The sequence below is a fragment of the Lonchura striata genome, chromosome 1A (assembly GCF_050655825.1).
Source record: "Lonchura striata isolate lonStrDom1 chromosome 1A, ASM5065582v1, whole genome shotgun sequence".
Taxonomy (NCBI): Eukaryota; Metazoa; Chordata; class Aves; order Passeriformes; family Estrildidae; genus Lonchura; species Lonchura striata.
This window is the reverse complement of record NC_140741.1, coordinates 34,693,192-34,708,913: the sequence shown is the minus strand read 5'-3', so window position 1 is coordinate 34,708,913 and position 15,722 is coordinate 34,693,192.

The following is a 15,722-nucleotide window of genomic DNA, read 5'->3' as shown; positions in this document are numbered from 1 at the left end:
TTATACTTGATTAAGCACTTCACTGAAATCCAAGTGGATTTCACACAGGCATACCAAGTTTTCTATACACCAGCCCACTCAATCACAGGTAGTTATACAACTTCAGAAAATATATTATGGGCCTAGAACACACACCAGAGTGGATAGAAATCATATTATAAGTTATTATCAGGTCACAAAGAGTCTCAAAACTGGAGTAAAAGGATGCTACATGTAGCTTGGGCCCTTTCCACAGGATCTTTGGGACTTTCCTGGCTCCCTGGTCGTTTCTGAAGTCCTTTTGTAATAATGACTGTAACTTGTGGAGACTACCAGATGGTGTTTGTGAGACTATGGTCCTGTGTGATCTAGAACTGGGTCTACCACACCTTTGCTGTCTACCACAGCAACACACCTTGGGTTTGGATTGTGAATGGGTAGATGTTCTTTGTGTATAACATTTGTGCCAGCTATGCTCTTTTGCATTGGTTCTGTACCAATTAGAAAAGCAGATAAAAAGCCTGATCCAGCATTAAGTTAGAGATGCAGACCGATAATACTTGATCTGGCAGGTAGCCTGGCAATATGGAGTTAGTTTATTAATATTTAAAAATAAATATGAGTCAGCAAAGTAAGTATATACCACATCAGTGCCTCTCATCCTACACTTACCATGGTTTAGATTCCACAACAGGATATGTTTGTCATTATGGTGAATAGCAAGAAGCATGCTCATACAGCTCAGACATAAATCAGAACCTATAAGTTCTCCATCAGTGCTTTTCCCAAAACTGTTAATAATCTATGTCTTTCTAGGAGGCAGATTCCCAAGGTGTCTTTCCAGAGACATTAATGAATATACGCTGAAATTACTGAACTCAGTGTGATCCTGGTAGTTTTACCAAATAAAAGTGTACACTGTTTTCTTTTTTCATTATTGTAGTACAGTGCGTTAATGTTATTTATAAGCCCTTGCTCTAAAATTCGCAAGGGCAAAACTTGTTACAGAAACTACTGCTTCACACCAAATGAGACATGAATATTTTTTTATTTATTGTTTTATCCTCAAACATTTTTATCACACATTCAGATTCTAGTGCTGATAATTCTTAATACAGAATATTTGCACAAAAGACTGATAAGAAAACACAGACATATGCATGCTTTTCTATTATTTAACTGTAATGTGACCGTTGACTTTGTGACATGTTTACTTGGCTTTCAAAGATTTAAGTCTATTCCAAGATGCAGAGCTTTGCCAAAAGTGGTTGTTAACTTTCACAACAGGCAGAATCTGCAGCTCTGTTCAGAATCTTTTCATTCAGAAACCTTTTTAACTCCTTACTATTACATTAAATCTCTGTGATCCTCAACACAATCTCTAGCCCACATTCTTTAGGCTGACAACACTGATGTTTTCAATTCAGTGTCTTGTAAGGCAGGTGCTAAGCACATGACCTGGTGCTTAGATAATTAATGCTTAAAGTCACTTGCTAGGAAAAGGTAATTTAATAGAGGTAAAGTAAGTCCATATATAAAGCAAGCAAGCAAGGGAGTGTCCAAATTAATTGCTAGTATTTTGAGCCTTCGTGAATAGCTACTTTTACTGTGCTTTTAAAATGTGTGCGATTATCTTTTGCACATGTATGCTCTTTACTAGACAAGTGAGAGGAAGAGAAAAACATGCTGAAGTATTTGTCTTCCAGCAATTCATATCTCTGTGCAAGATACCACAAAATGTCAATATGTTCTAAAAATGGTCTGCTATTAATACACTGTGTGATTGTATATAAAGATCTGTTAGATTCTGTTGGGAATGAATAAGAAAGGAATTTCTCAGCAGACTGTAGTCAGGGACTTCTTTTCATATTTTTATATTCATAGAAAACTAGAAAAATGGGGCTGAAATAGATTACAAATGATCAGATGTCCAGTGGTTGGACCAAGACCAACTCTGTTACACCCTGATCAATCCTGAACATGCATTTTGATAAGCTGTGGTGAAGACCTCCAATGACAAAGACTCCTAATCCTCCCCGGGCAATCTGTTAAGGCTGATAAAATGAATGCAAGTGACCTTCAAACTAATCCAGATCTTGTGGAATTTTCTCTGAACTGAAATCTCCAGAGGCCTTTAGTGTGGAAGAACAACCAGCTGTGTAAGGGCTCTGAGGAACCTCCTGTCCTCTGCTCTTGGATTATGTATGCTCAAGGTCGAGAGATACTCACATTCCTAGTGGTGGAGGAATTCTCATTCTCTCCCACTTTTACAAATTCAGTCTCTCTTTTTTCTACCATAAAACTGCCAGTTCTCTTTTGTCTAATGATCCTCCCTCTAGATTCATCACAAATAGCTAGCAGGAGAAAATACAATTACATCCCATAATCCCATATTAGGCCGCCAGACATTGCTTTGTACATGCAAGATCGAATGAGTCATAAGAAAAGGAAAAGCCATAGAGGATCTTACAAATATTTATTGATTTTCATCTGTAGTTTTGTAAAAACTTCAAAGGCTGGATTTAAAATGTTTCTTTATTCAGCTACAGTTCCATAAATCATGACCTATGACCACAAAACTAAATATTGCTAACCAAGAGCTTTGGTTTTATTGATGTAGCTACTTCCTGAGCAGCTCAACTAGCAAGCCTAGACATTAAAGTTGGCCACACCCTGGCAATGATGCCAGCTGACGCAGAGCAGCCTCTATCCAGTGCTATTAACTATTTCGATTTTCAGAGCAATTTTCAATTTCCAGAGCAGAAACGTGTGCAAAGCATCAGTGAATGGTGTTTCCTAGTCCTCTCCAGGAGACATTTGGAAGATAATTGTGACCAGGATTGTTCTGAAAACATAACAGCATAACATATGGTTACTAGTACCTAGGGAGCTCCTGCAGAAGGCATACAGTATTCCTATAGTTATGAAAATGTTTACTTTGCTTCATCTGAGACATATCTAAGCTGTACCTTATAGCTGTCCTAATCAGCTGGTACAGCCACAGAAAAAAGAGATGGGCCAGGGACCAGGTGGAGTGGGGGGAGAGAGATCGTGAGGATCATGGGAGCACATTTTCTTTCCCAGGACAGGAGTTGGGTTGTAACAAAGAAAATTCTTGCCTGAGTTAGAGCTGTCTCCTCAGGCTGACATATAAATTAAAGCCAGTGTTTCTTACTCACATCAGTGCTGTGGGCTGGAGAAACCTGCAGCCCCAAGTCTTGTCATCCAGGGATGAATTTTACCAAGATTTTTGTACAGTCAAGATTTGGAGCTGTGGCTTAGAGAAGTGAGACAATTCAGTTTTAACCTTGTTCTCTTGGAGGTTGTCGCCACAGGCCCCCAGCTGGGTAATAATTAGCATTGGCTCCATGATTGCAGAAGTCTAATCAATTATTATTCTATCATTTTATAGTATATTATGTTAAACTTCTATTACACTATATTACAGTAGCAAGAGCTCTCCCTAACTACTAACTCCAACACCTGTGACTCTCTCTCCTGAGGGTCCTGGCACAGCTGTGGATCTGATTGGTCATTGAATCCAAACACCATCACCAGAATCCAGTCAAGCAATCATCTTGGGTAAACAATCTTCAGAACACATTCCATCCACATGGGCACAACACATGAACAGAGATAATTATTGTTTTGATTCTTTCTTCTAATTTTCCCAGGCCGAAGGCTGAGAGAACTCTCTCTGTTCTCTCTTTGACTGAACTGGGAGCTTCCACAGGAGGCTCTGCAAGTCACCAGCACATCGCATGGTCCTGGCACCCGAGACGTGCATGCTGGCTTTTCCACCCCCTGATGTGCCGTGTTCTTCCAGGACATCCTACCCATAATAATACCTGTGCACATTGCTTATCCCCAGTGCTCCCACAGCAGCTCACTGTAAAGGCAATTCATCTAAAAGTTGAGCTCTGATTGAGGTGAAGTAGAGAGAAGCTAATGACCTGAGACGGGTACACCACCCCTTTCTCCTGCCTCTCCTCATTCAGCCATTGTAATCAGCTATACCAGGGAAAAGAGATCCTCCTCATGTGCTGTGCATATAGGAAATGTTAAATTGCAAGGTTAAAAGTCAAGCAGGCCCTGGTGTCCATCATGCATGAGGGCTTTGTCACTGGTTTTGAAATTTGATATCTTTTATTCCAAAGAACTAAAAGAGATAAGGAGCACAGTATTTAAATTATTAACATCCTTGACTGAGGTTTTCAAAGGACTATATTCTGAGGCAGGACAAACCCAGGAGCTGTATTCATTTTAAATAATTCCAGTATTCCAATTAAGAAAGCTGTGAGCTTTTTGTTTCTTAGTTGCCTGGAGACATTGAATGCTTTGTGATGCTTTTAAAAATTCCCTATAATTCAAATTAAAGGCTTTTATATTTAATCCTAAGGTGGCACCTATTGTTGCTTTCAGTTTTCTTTGGCATGAAGAGATAGTAAGAAAGCAGCCAGAATTGTTCAGTAAGCCCAACAGGCTACCTGGGAAAGAGGGACTGTATGACACCATCAGCAGTGGCTGCCCGGGAGAAACTAATTCTCCAGAAAAGCTCGGAGGAGCAATTCACCTGTGATGTGCTGCTCCATCCTCAGAGCAGGATTAATGCCATTTAGGAAAACCAAAACAGGCAGAGATAAGAAAAGCAACAAAATTAATCACATTGGAGTTATTTTTTTTTCCCCTAACAAGCCTATAGTTGAAAGAATTTACATTTTGTATTGATTAGGAATTCTGTAGATTGGCATGTTTTTCCCTGTCTTAGAGGAATTTATATATGTGTTTTGTGGGAAAAAGACTGTAGCTTTCTAGGAGCTTCTATAATCTGATAAGATTTGCCTCCTGATTAAAGATTTTAATTATTATAAAAATTCTACAAGTTATTTATCACTTATCATTGTTGCTACTTCTGTTTGTTTATCATATTACAGCATATCAACACACATTATTGTGTATGATAGTATCATTATAGCATAAGTTTTAACAATATTAAATAGTAATAATACGGACAAAATTAACACCAACATTCATTAACATTAATAATGTTCCAAAGGTGAAACAAAAATCATATTATCATCAATAAGAAAATGCTTTATGTACCAGAGGAGTGAATCAGAGTCAGAAGATTTCTAATGCTGATGAACTTCAAGCCACTTTTTGAGAAATACAATTTTAAGCATACAAAACTCAAATTGAAATAATTTTATCTGACATATTATAGCAGATAATGTACAGATGTCACCTACAAATTACTGTTGGGAAAAAAAATTAGTCTATGTGATCAGTTATTGGACATTTTTTCTTTAGACCTTTTTTCAAAGTCAGAATTTTTTAAAGCAAGGTATGCTCTTCATGATTGTGTAAAATTTTTTTCCATTTATAATGAAAGCATACATGAAACAAAATTATATATTTTCAATTATTTTCTGATTCAAAGGTTTTCTCAGGGAAATTGCATTGTTTTGTGGTCTATGAATATTTTTTTTAATTATTAATTCAAAAAACTTGTGTACCGATCTTTTGCTGTTGTTGTTGTAAATGTCCATGCATCTAAAGACATTTTTGTCTGAAAATATCAGGAAATTTGGTTAAATGAATTGAGGTAGTAAAGTCTTCTATATTCAGAATTTTGGGTGTAGAGGATAGGTACAAACAAACTCTGCTAAGAAAACATATGCTTATTGTAATCCATTTGTGTCACAGCTGACTGCTGTAATTTGTGATTTATTGGCCTGGGTGGACAGCTCCCTGCCCTGGAAATCTGGCAGAGCACATGGATTTCTGGCAGCTCTTATGGAACAGAAGAAATCTTCCATTTGCATCTTCCTGCTTGACATAATAATAGCCAAATATCAATAGGTTTAATAACTTAAACTGTTATAATTTTGTGTGTGGTGGACAAAACAGGTAAACTCATAAGGAATATGCTCATCCTGGTAAAAATTATGGCCTTGCTCTTGCCTAAATAAGGTGAGCAGAAGTGCTGCAGTTGTGGGAGAAAGGGAACCATGCAATCAACAATCAGGAGAGGAACAAACACTCTAACCACTGAGATGTTAATGTTTTGATTTTCTATCAAAGGAATATTTTTACCTGACTTTACTGGAGAAAAGCACTCAAAAAAATTTAACTCATTTTTAATAGTAATCAAACAGGCACTTAAACAATTTGGTAATGACAGTCTAGAACAGGAATTATAAATTCAAAGTTAGGTGACCATATAAAAATAAATTGCTACACTTGTATGACTTGCATTTATATCCTTCTATTGCATTCATATCCTTGTATTGTATTATTTATATTCTTATAATGTATTATCAACACATTGGTTATCTAAGTATGTTTTGCTTTTATCACATAAAAAAACCCATTAATTTTATTCAGGCAAGAATTTAAGGAAGAGTGTTTTTCATTTCACTCCTGCATGGTTGAATCGACACCTGAAATGCTTAGATGCTGCATGTTTCTCCTCTTCACAAAAGGTCTAATATAATAAATCATTATCATATGTACCTTATTCTGTTTCATAATGATGTTTCATTTATTCAAATGAATTATTTGGGATGGTAAATTAATATACGCTTTAGTAAATAATGGTAATGTGTAGATGTAGAGTGGTTGCAATTTGGAAAGCATGTATATGCTAGAAAGTCATATCTACTATCCAAATTACAGCTTTTAATGTATCAGAATAAGTATATAAACATAATTATTGCTGCTTACTTCAGTTTTAATGAGGAAAAAACCACAATAATACATGAGAAGAAAGAAGGCTTGACAGGTGTATTAGCAAATGGGCTTATAAAGAAACAGATGCAATTTTGTTTTCAGCAAAGATGTAGAATAACAAAGATAACTTTAAATTAAGAAATTCATAGTCAAGTTCAAGCATTCATAAGCAGTATTCAAATATCTTAAAATATGCCCTTCATCTGTTGGAGATCAATATCTGCAGTACTAAACATTTTATGGATGGATTTATGTCACTCTGAATAACTATTTAAACATGCTATATAAAAGGAAAACATTCTCTGTAGCACAATAGCCAGCCAAACACTGTCAAAAAGCAAGTGAGAGCAGTTCTTCTCTGCCACACAACATGTGCAGCACCCAATTTATGATAAACCAAAGGGCCAGCATAAAGAGGGGAACCACAGAATGGGATGAAGCCATTCAATAGCCCAGTGACATACTCATGACCCTCATATACTTTCAGTTCTTTAGACAACATAATAGATGTTTTTTCCATTGTATCTGTTATTGCTGAGCCAACCTATTGCTTTTGCAAATTCATTCACTCTAGTATTTGTCACTACCAGCATTGTGCCTTTGATTCATGCATTAGGTTACATAGCTCATACTTTTGGAGATGTCCTAATTTGTCTTCTGCATCTTCTCTGCCTGCCTTAAATGAGAAGTCATATGGACAAACAATAGTGGTCCTGTTTAGAGATGAGGATTGCTCAGCTACCTACTCCAGCCATCTTCTTTACACCCCATGACTTCAGCTTCCCCACAAAGAAACTTAAAATTCCTGTCTTCATCTTCATATAATCTACTTCAGGGATAAGTCTTGGCCAGATTTGGTATATTTTGCTCTAGCCTAAGTATCTATTTACCTAGTTAAATAAGCAGTAGTGTATGTCTATGTTTAAAAATCAAGTAGTGTAAGTATCTTCCATATCTGTGCTGAGATATATCTGATTGTAGCACTTTGCGTGGTGTTAAAGTACATTAGCTTGGCACGTGAGGCTAAATTTAAAGAGACTAAATTAGTGTCCAAGCATGAAAATGTCATGCAAACGTAGCATCAAAAATACCAAAAAGTTAGAAAACTATGGGAACTAGCAGAATGAATTCTTATCTCTTGTTAAGCTTTGAGCTAGAATTCTTGTGTGGGAAGTGAAGCAGAAGAAATGAAAGTTGCATTTGTTTGGACCACTTTTGCAGTACATGCATAATAAATACCAAATAAATATAAACTTTTTATTTTTATATAAATTTATTATAAATCTATATATTTAGTGATTCATTTGGTGATGTTAGGTTTACCATAGAACTCAGTGATCTCAAAGGTCTTTTCCAGACTAAATTATTCTATGATTTTATAAACATTTCTTTATAAGCACTCAAAATCATTTTCAGCTACTGGCAATCAACAACTCTTCAAGGGATTAAAATTAAACACATGGGAATGTGTGCCATCTGGTGACACACAACATGACACTTTGTAAGACACATGTTGAAACTGATGCTTTAAAATGTTTGTTGATATTTGTAAGCCCTGCAATTCTTTTATTTTCATTGTCAAGATGAAGTCATGGTAGTAATCTGCAGAACTTCACTACTGCTTATTTAACTAGGCAGCAACACATAATTTAGGCACAAGAAAATTATTGTCTCTCACTACCTTTCAGCAAAGAGAGAAAAATTCAACACTGTAATACTCCATAACATAAAAATATCACTACATTGGTAAAAAAAAATAGTAAACTATACTTTCTGGATCTCTTTTGTCTACTTTTTCCTTTTTAGCCGTTATCAAATCAAAATAGGGAATTAATTGTACTGTGAATTACTACAGAAGGCATGCAACCAAGTTACACATCTATAATAAAATATGAGGGCATGGACATTTTCTTACAACTTAGAATAGAGGATGCTGGGAACAGAAAAAAATTTCTCTTAGAAGCATTAATTTTTCAGCACACCTATGTGAAGCAAACATAATCTCTTCCAATGGAGTAATGCATTGCATGGATGCAGGTTTCTTCTCCATTTAAATTAATGCCACAGCCACATATCCTGAGTACTTATGGTAATGGAAAGGGAAAGGAAACAGGCAGTGGACAGTCTCTCCTGCTGCAGCTCTCTGTGGTAAATATTTTATAGTGTAATAATTTTGCAGTGTTGCTTTAAGACAGTGAAGAATTGGTGAGGCTGGTTAAGAAAAATATGACCTGGGCCTCTTGTTTGTCTTGCCCCTGGCTTGATCAAGGCCTCACCACTGAATCATGTCTGAAGCAGAATTTCATGGCCCGATGGTGTTCCAGCGAGGCACAGAAGAACATCCCACCTCTGTACCAGCCAATAGCCACACTCCCTTCACTGTGAAAAACAAGCCTCATTATAAGTCTGGTTCATTAAGGAGATGAGAATGTGCACAAAGATCCTCTGATGCAGGTCAGAGAGCCTCTACTGCTCCATCAGTACATGATGGAGGATAAAGGTGTTTATTCTACTTCTTCTGTCATGTGTAAAAGTGAAATGGCAGAATAGAGCCATTTACTGGTTTTTTACATGAATTAACACCTTCAACAAGTAAGAATGTGAGGAGCTCCTCAAATTCCCTAGTTCTTTGTTTATACAAATCACTTTATGTTTAGGGGCGTCATTTCCTCGAAAGAGGAAAAACAGCAAATACAAACCCAAATCTCAAAGCCCAGTCATTATATTGGGTAGCATTTTGTTTTTCTCTGCAACACATAGCCCAGGATTTGCAAACTTAGTTCTTGAGATGCAAGGTCTGTCCCTTGCATAGAAAAGCACCTGCCTGATGAGGTATGAGCATTTTTTAAAGAGAAAGACAGAAGCTGTCATACTCAGTGATGCAAAAGAATTTGTGTGGACTTTGCCCATGGCAATATCTTTGACCTAGATTTGTTGCCTTTGGTTTTAAGACAAATTATATTTTAATATTCATAATCTCTTTCTTGCATGCTGAGCTTTTAGCTTTGGACAGTACTACCTATAAATAACTATAAACAAATAAGCACAACTAGATAGGACTAACTGGTCAAAATGGAAATGGGTTAAATCTGTTCTGCAGAAATAAAATTAAATTAGGAACATACCTAGTAGTCCTGCTTAAGAAATTTAGTAGCTTGCAATGACTGATGCCATGACAGAACAGAGCTGACAATTTTATGTCAGGGAGATATTAGTTTGTCTTAAATTATTTCAGACTAATAAGGAATTAATATTGTGTTGCTTGTTTATCCATGTCTACAGGTTAACAGAAAAAGGAAAGGAAAAAAGAATATTAAAAGGTGAAGGCAAACTACTCACAGGAGTAGTTCCATTTGGCTGTAAGAACACTGTTTCCTGTCTGTTTTTACTTTAGAAAATAATTCTTATTATCACTAATTTAAGAGGCAGCCTCTTCTTTATTCAATTGGCACCATACCTTTGTAGCTTTGAGGTCAAAAAAGCAAACAGCTGTGGCAAATGAATCCAAGCAACTAGTCTGGTAGCTCCTCGTGGGGAAGAAATAGATTGTGGCAAGGCATCTGTAGACTTTCCTTTAGGCCATCGCTGTCCAGTAGCTTCAAAATGACTTAGAGTCTTGCAGTGTTCAAGTGATCACTTAGATTAGGTTAACAGAAAGATCGTTCTTTGTAATGAGACCAATCGGCTGCCAAAGAATATTGGTGCTTCAGCAGAACACGTACTTGCACTGCATTTGCTTCCCCCCGCAGAGAGGAGAGCAAACCTTTTAGCACCCTTCCGAGTGAGAGACAAACAGCCCTGTCTGGACCCAAGTGTGGCAGGGATGGCGGCAATGTGTGAGCCATCGCTCCCGACCCTGCCACCTGAGCAGGCTGCCAGCCCTGCTGCTCCTTTTGCTTGGGGAGATGATGGGTTTATGATGCAAATGCAGGTTGACATAAAACACTGCAGCAATCTCCTCCTGATCACCTGCATCACTTTTTCTCCTCTGAGACCCAGGGTCTCCTTGATGGAAAATGCATTCACTTTTTTCTACTGCTGCTCCTTGTGACCGTGACAAGGCACCTGCTTGAATCAGTATAGCCCAAGGAAATTACAGGTCAAAGAAAAAGAGGATTGAGTGCATATTTCCACCAAGGCCCCAGCATTGCTGAAGTGTAACGAGTGCAGAATTACTCAGCTTGCTCAGTAAGGAGTATTCTCTTTTCTTTCCCCAGAATAAATCTCCATGTTTTTGGGGGCTGGAATTGGCCCTAAACAGAAAACCCTAAAATCATGCAGATTGAAGGGCATAATTGAACTTTTTGCCCTTGCTGTGGTTTATCATAATCATCCCACAGAAACACAGTATTTTCTGGTTTTGACAGAAGTACTTTGCTGTATCTGCAAGAAGCATTGCCATCAGCAGGAGCCACAACCCTGTGTTGCCTGACAAGGCTGTGCAGTGCAATGCCCGGTACCAGCAGGGCATGCAGCAGAGATTCTGCCAGTCTGCAAAGGGCTTTTTGGTGCTGATCCCTCAGTAAATGGAGCTTCTTTTACATCAGAAGAATCTTGATATACCATATTTTCACATCATAACGTTGTTGGAGAAATACCCCCACAGTGGACATCCATAAAATTGAGACCAGCCTCTGGTATTAGCCTAAAAGATACCTGAAATGTAGTAAATTTTATCCTTAAGAAAGCAGAAAATAGACTGTATAATGTTCTAAAGAAAACCCCAAATGCCCCAATGAATTCATATTAACTTGCTCATTGACAACTAGACCTTTTTTTGCTAATTAACAGCGTGCCTTTTCAGCAAACAATTTCCTGTAACAAACTTCTTGAACTTAATCTAAAAAGTAAACATTGGAACTAGGAAAAAAACCCCTATACCCATTTGGGTATGTAAAAGCTATCTTTAGTTGATAGTTTGAAAGTCGCATTGAATATTTGCCTAAATAACAATAATGAACTGTCCTGAGAGGACATAAAACGCGCATGCGTTTGGAGCAATCTGAGTATTTTTCATGCTTTTTTTAGGAGGATTGACTATGTGGGAGAAGAAGGAAACCCTAAGAGTTTCAGCTGAGAAAGGGACTACTGGTAATTATCTTGTATTGTCACCAAAACCCATATGTAAATATCCAGTAACGAGCTTATATATCCTGAGGTTAGAAAACTGTTCAGCTTCATAAATTGCGTGTAAAAGAGATCTAATCTTGTATTTAGCTATTCCAAAACCAATTCCATTTAAATAACTAGATTTATTTGAACATGTACTATCAAAATTATGAAAGATTTGTTGAAGTCATAGGGTTGCTGTTTTCTTAATTAGCATAATTAGCACTATAAGGAAATGGAATTGCAGTCTCCATGATGACTGAACAATTAGGTCTGCCTCTAGTATCCAAACCTAAACCAGAATTTTTGCACTGAAGTAATTGGGTGAAATTGTGAGGGTTTGTTAAGCAATTTAGCCTGGTTTATTTCTTTGTTGTCCTTACATTTTTATATTAGTATATGCATATTTATCTCTAATGTAAAGCAAGAGATATTTCATACATACAATTAATCAGTTAGCATATTATAGATAAAAGCTCAAATCTTGATTCAAATTCAACTTAATTTGATTAAATAAGCTTCCTGTAGAGGCAAACATAAATCTTACCTCACAATGTCCTTCCTGAGCAAGTGATTATTAGAAATGTGTCAAGAAGGAATTACTTTTGCCCATAAGAATTCACTTTTGCCCACAAGGAATCTCATCTTTTAATACTTTTAGGTTGACACTAATATTTGAGTTAGATGCCAGAATCAACAAAATAGATTTTCTCCTTCAGCTGGGCCAAAAACTTGACAGCCTGCCAGTTGCTTGGGAGTAAAGCAGGTCAGGTATGCTCTGATGGAATAGACCTTGGTGTTTGAAATGCTACTCTGCTGAACACAGCATATTTCATTTAAAATATCTCATATTTTAATTTTCATTCTATTTAAGGTTAGTTCCAAGGGATGCCCATCTTTGATTTGGCAGGTCCATCCCAAGGCAGACTTCTGCAGCTGGCTGCTGAGTGGTAGCAGAAAAGCCCACAGTAATGATCATTTTACCAGCCTCCAGGTTCTGATAGCTTTTGGTTAGCTGGCAGGCTCATTTATTTCTTGTCTTTTATATTGAGTTAAGGCCCAAAACACACAGGTACATGGTCACATGGTGAGCTAGAAGTGCTTACTCTCTTTAACTCACTTTTTAGTAACTGAACTCATGCTCTGATTAAACAGAGGTCGCTTCGAGATGTATAGAGGACAACACAAACAATTAAAATTCTCCAGCTGAAAAGAACAACAGAGATGGAGAATAGAATGAAAGATGACAAAGGTAAAGAAAATAAACAGAAAGGAAGAATAAGACATTTAATGAATTCTTAAGCAGTAATACCATGACTGACAGTAAAATAAATATTACTCTATTATTGGGGAATGGTGCATTGAAAGCAGAAAAAGGTAACATTTTGGTGTGTTTTCAATTGATGGACTATCTTCTGTCAAATTCAATATAAACCCACAATTCTGGAAGGTTTTTTTTAATATGATTTCTAGAGTTCAAGTCTCTACAGTTTCTTCTGAGTATAGTTGCTAGGCATGGATATATTTGCAATTTCTGATTTTTACTGCAGTGGGTCTCCAGGAGAAAACAAAGCAAAGCCCTCAAACAGTTAAGAATTACTTTCTTTCCTTTTATTTACCAAAGAAAGGTTAAAAAAAGTCAAGCCCTACAGGCAGTAGGACCTTCAGTATCTCAACATACAGTGCTGCCTTGTGCAGGATGAAGACAGCCAGAAACAGGCACTGAGAAGACACAAACTGCCCCTATTCATCCAAAACCAGGCTCTGCTAGACTAAATGCTAGCACTGTTAACCCTTTCATCACTAAGGGGAGACATCAGGAAAAGCAGGCTAACCTACATGTTCTCATATCAGAATGGACCTGTTACTCTAACAGGCCTGTGAGTTTGAAGAAAAAAGTCAGGTATTGTCTCAAGTGTCTTCATTTTACCTGGGTCACTGGATCCATCCTCAGCAGCAGTTGGGAGGTCTATATTAGAGTGGAGTATTCAGCGTCCAATCTGTTTTAACCTGGGGAAGCTAAGAAACCACTAGAATTACAGAATTCTATCCCCAAAGACAAAAGTCAATCCACATCTGAGCAGGATCCTCTCCTTTTCTTACACCTTCTTTCTTCCTCTTCTCTTGTCAAAAGCCAAAGGCAAGTCATCTGCCATATGAAACAAAGATTTCTTAAGGAGGAGTTAATAGTTTAAGAGACTGGTTATCCTGTAAGGCTATCCAAGCCTCTCAAAACTAGTCCCAGGTTTTGACAAACTTGTCACCAAATTGTCATGGACCACCAGGAGGCTGGATGCAGATGCACTGCATTGCCTGTGGGGGATCCCTGTCCTTTCACCTTCCAGATGCAGCTTCCAGAAGTGCTGGTCACACAGAGGCATGTCTTGCATCATAGACAGGTCAACAACTAATGTCAACCCCCAGCTTAATCATACAAGCCTGAACTTAAGGCTCATGAATGATACCTGCTCAAAGAAGCCCTAAATGAGAAATAGTTTGCTCAGAGGTCACACAGGTATTTAAAAATCTAGATTTTTTTAATAGATAACAAGAGACTCCATAGAGAATTACTATATGAAATGAAGATACCTGAGAGTTTCTTGCAGAAACCTCCCATGTCTTGGCAAGGAGAGGCCATTGTTTTCTCTTGTATCATGATTTGCAGGTAGGTAAGCCAGTTTTAAGTCAGAAATACATGCTGTAGTGTGGATACTCTGGCCACAGGTCTTGTACAGATTGATGAGATATTTTCATTTCTGCTAGGGTAGAGAAAGATAGACTGCAGCTTCCTTATTTGTGAATACTTTCCACAGGGAGAAGGACTGTTCACCTTTTAGTCTTCCAGTGGATAGATTGTGCAAAATGAATGAGACTTACTTACATGCTCAGTTTAAAAGAATTGATCTTCAGAAAAACAACAGCATTTTCCTTTGCCCAGGGGAGAGTTAGCAAATGGAATAAGACACTGAAAAACTGATAAGAACAGTCAGTAGAAATTGCTTCAAAATAGACGGATGAAAGAATTTAAGAAAAAATGTGATGTATAACTGCTGGCTACAATTACCAATATGATACCTTCTTTCTTAGGCTTTTGTGTTCCCTATTCAACACTAAAAACACTAAAACCACTAAATTAATTAATCTAGCACACACTTGTATATTAAATCAAATTGGAAGCACATTTTAGGGAAGAATTAGTTCTCTGGTACAAAACTGAAGAGGCTAAAATTTATTTGTTTACTTAAATATTTGTATTGTCTTCAGCAGGGACTATCACATGCATATCCAGCTAATATAAATAATTTCATTCAAAATAGTATGTATTCTGGAGTCTCTAGTGACAATTAAGAAATTCAACCACAAACTATTGTTGTATGTATTTGTTGTATCTGTATGTATATGTTGTATGTACTGGTTTATGTATGTTACATTGTATGTATCTCCCATCTCCTAAAAAGTTTTGGGTGGTAAGACCAAAATTTAAAAAAAAAAACTGTTATCATCCCAGCCTGCAAAGTTTATTCAAGTCTTCTCTTTTCAAGATCAAGTTAGTAATGACCATGTTTCTAATTGAGGATTTTGGTTTCCTTTCTCAAAGAACAATGGGATAAATTCACTGTGGATACAAATGAAAATGTCTGATGTAAGCTAATGATGGAATTTAACTAGACAAAAGAATGAGTGCTTGTGGAATTTTTGCATTTTGTTTAGGGAAAAAACATCTTTGTGATCACAGAAAAATAAAGGATAAAATAGAAAGGATAAAATACATACATATTAAAAAAGAAAAACTTCCCCTTTAGCTAAAAATTACCTACTAATTGAGTAATAATGCTGCCACTAGCACTTATATTAAATACATTAAACTGGGGACCTGTAACTTTGACAGGCCTGATTTCTAC